Below are 3,685 nucleotides of genomic sequence, written 5' to 3'. Positions count from 1 at the left end.
TAATGTGTTGAAGACAAACATTTAAAATAACAGAGTGATGTGTAAACAGAGCTGAGTTAAAGCTAATCTTCCAGTGGGACTAATCTGTTACCTGTCGACTCATTAACACGCCGCTGCCTCATTTCTGTCTCATTAGCGCTCATTCTCCTCCTCCTCCTCCTCCTCCTCCTCCTCCTGCTCCTCTTGTCTTTGTTTCACTACAGAAGAAAAAAAAATCCCTCCTCCATGTGTTTGTTTTCCTCTGCCACTGTATCTGCTGCGGTGATGATGGTGGAGAAATTAAATTTGATAAACGAGTGGATCTTTAAATATTAATTATGTATTAATTACATTCGCCAGTCAAAAACAAACCTTCCTTAATGATTCATGAGCATCAGTCCCACTTTACTGCTGATTTCACCAGCGGCCAATCACATTCAGCACCAACTCTGACACAGAGGAGGGAAACAAAGAGACGGGAAATCAGTCAAATTATTCAGACTTAACCTGATGAAAACGCACACAGAACAACACAGACTGTGGCTCCTTCTCAACAGACCACTGGGGGTGCTGTTGAGGTTTTGCTCTCTGCCCATGTTAGCCATGTTTTATTCTGGTCAAATATAACAATGGTAAAAAAACCCATAAAATGAGATTTAAATTAGGTTAGGTTATCATGTTTTCTTCTGGTTAAATGTCAAAGATAACATTGATAAACAAACAAACAAAAACAAAAAATGAGATTTAAATTAGGTTGGGTTAAGTTTAGGTTAGTTTAGACCCAGTTTGATTTGGTTACGATTGTTGTGATGATGCGTTGAATTAGGTTGAGTTCAGTTGATTCAGTTAGCTTCACAGTCGGAAAAGCTAACTGTGATGAAAAGAAAAATGAACTTTTAAGACAAATTTCAAGGTCAAATTTCTCTCTGGTCGTGGTTTGACCCCTGACCTGTTCAGTCCATTGTCTTAAGTTACATCCAATGTGATAGACCTTTGACCTGTGACATCATCATAACCTTCAGCTCTGAACAATCTGAAGTAACTACTCTGTACTAGTACTCTCCTTCTGGGTACTCATATGTATTTATACTACATGATGTGACATCTAGGTACTGCTCATCTGTGGACTCACCAGGACGGGATTCAAACCCACGACTTCCCAGTTAAAGAAACACCTACTGAATACTAATACTTGTCTGATACTGCAATCAAGAAACACTGTTGAAATACCAGTATCTATACTGCAGTAATGACGTGTAGATGAAGGACCTAAAGTCAACGATAACTTATTTATAAGTACAGTGTGACGTTAATAAGTGCTTTAATTACAAGGGTATTTCTGGCAGTTTCTACACACACACACACACACACAGTGTGATCTGATGCTCATTTACTGACTGATTCAAACACACTCTCTTTTTACCCACACTTATCACCTGTTCCCCTGACACTGAGTCATCTCCTGGGTAATTTCTAACACACACACACACACACACACACACCTTTGTTTACTAAACTTTCCGCCTTTTAAATATTTATTAGGCTTGGGAGTGTGTGTGTGTGTGTGTGTGTGTGTGTGTTGCTGCGGAGGTGTCAAATGTATTCTCTCCTCTTCTCTTCTCTCGTTCTGAAATCCGACCTGGTCGTTGTTGTTGCTGTTTTGGCCAAACAAACACTGACCACTGCTGAGGAGGAGGAGAAGAAGGAGGAGAGATGATGAAGGAGGAGAGGAAGAGGAAGAGGAGGTGTGAGGTTGTGTCCACAGCCTGCAGCATCACAGACACGCGTTCAGTGTGTGTGTGTGTGTGTGTGTGTGTTCACCTGTTCCACTGCAGATCTAAGAGAATGTTTTCACACAGGCAGGATGTGACAAACCGACATGTGGACATTTGTAGCCACGCTGATGACATCACAACACGTATTTAACATAGTTTTACTGCTAACAGTAAACATTGATGTGGATGTAATACCACGGTTATTATCTTTCATCACTTTCAATACCTCCTTCCTTCCTTACTTCCTTCTTTCCTTCCTTCCTCCTTCCATCTTGTTTTGTATATAGTAAAAATACAATTCATCACAATACCGTAATAACTACAAAAATTAACTGAGTCAGAACTAAATCTTTGTCTTCCTTCCATTCATTCATTCAGTGTTTTTGTCCAGTTTCTTCCTTCTTTTCCACCTTTCCTCCCTTGTTTATAACTCACATATTTGTCATTGATAATTATAATAATAATAATAATACCCTTATTTATAACTCACACATTTGTCATTAATAATAATAATAATAATAAATCGTCCTTTTCATTTTGACATTCTTCACTCTAACACCAACTCCATTTCCAGTCAAAGGCTGAGTTCGCTGTCGACAGCCAACATTTATCTGCATGTTGTCCTTCCCTCAGTCTGGATTTCATGTTTGTGTTTCATCTCCTCCTGCTGTCGCCCACACTGTGAGTGACGGCAGACATTAGTCTCTGCAGCGTCTCTGCGGCTCACTGTGAATAAAACATTAAAGACTCCGATTTTTTTTTTTTTCAAAAACTGTGGAGAGAAGGGAGAAATTTAAAGTTTTTAATAGTTAATACACACTTTACTAGTCCGTATCAATATGTAATGAGGACTAACTGCCAGTCTGTTTGTCCACTTACACTCATCAATAATCAACATATAAACTGCTATTGTCTGTTACACACTTTTTATGGCTTTTATCGCAGACAAATATCGTCTGGTAACTGTGAGAGTAACGTCTGTGATGAAACTGTAGAAATATATGGAGAAATATATATATATATATGTATATATATATATTATAGGTGAAGCATACAGCAAATGCTTGACATTAAATATTAATAGTAATTAATTGATAATTCAAGTCTGTATCTTGGTGGAACAGAAAAACCAACATTGGATCTAACTTCTCTTATTTGAATGCTCATCACTGTCAGGAAGTGTCTAGTTTTCTTTTAGAACGTTCAAAGCTCAGGTCATGTGAGTCATCTGGGGTGGGTGGGTGGGGTTGGGTGTGGGTGTGGGTGGGGGTCAGAGTTACTAAGTTGGTAGGTGACAGCAGTGAGAGCAGGAATTGTGAAACTGTAGCTGACCCTGAGCTGCTGACGGGGGCCCACACAGGCCGAGAGGAGCTGCTGCTGGAATGAGAGGGTGAGGAGGGTGAGGAGGGTGAGGAGGGTGAGGTCTAAGGTGGAGACCTTGAGGGGGGAGATATGGAGTTCCAGTATGTTTGGGTGTGTGACAGAGAGACTGTGGATAAACCCCCCCGGGGGTAAATACTGAGGGAGGGCGGAGAGACGGGGCTGTGGCGTTGGTGTTTGGTGATGAGAAAAGTCAACTTTACTTTAGGTTTTACTCACTGAACATTAATAATAATTAAAACGATTAAACAGGAAATGCAGTTCACTAATAAACTAACAGCATTTCCAATGAGAAAAAGGAAGTAAAAATTAAAATTAAAATTAAAAAATGTAGTTTCTTAAAAAACTTAGTTCCATCCTGTCAAAAGCTGAAACGTCTGAATGTCAGCTACTCTGGTGAACACGGTACTGATGTTTGATGCAGGTAACCATGGCGACCAGTCCTGCTAAATTCCAGCCCTACTAATAATGATTAATCAAATGAAGTTACTCTCAGTGTGAGACACTCGATGATCACTGGAGGCTAATGAAACAATATGGAGTTGTCTTGG

This window comes from Cynoglossus semilaevis, chromosome 19 (genome assembly GCF_000523025.1).
Source record: "Cynoglossus semilaevis isolate Cse_v1.0 chromosome 19, Cse_v1.0, whole genome shotgun sequence".
NCBI lineage: Eukaryota > Metazoa > Chordata > Actinopteri > Pleuronectiformes > Cynoglossidae > Cynoglossus > Cynoglossus semilaevis.
Note: the sequence above shows the minus strand (reverse complement) of the source record.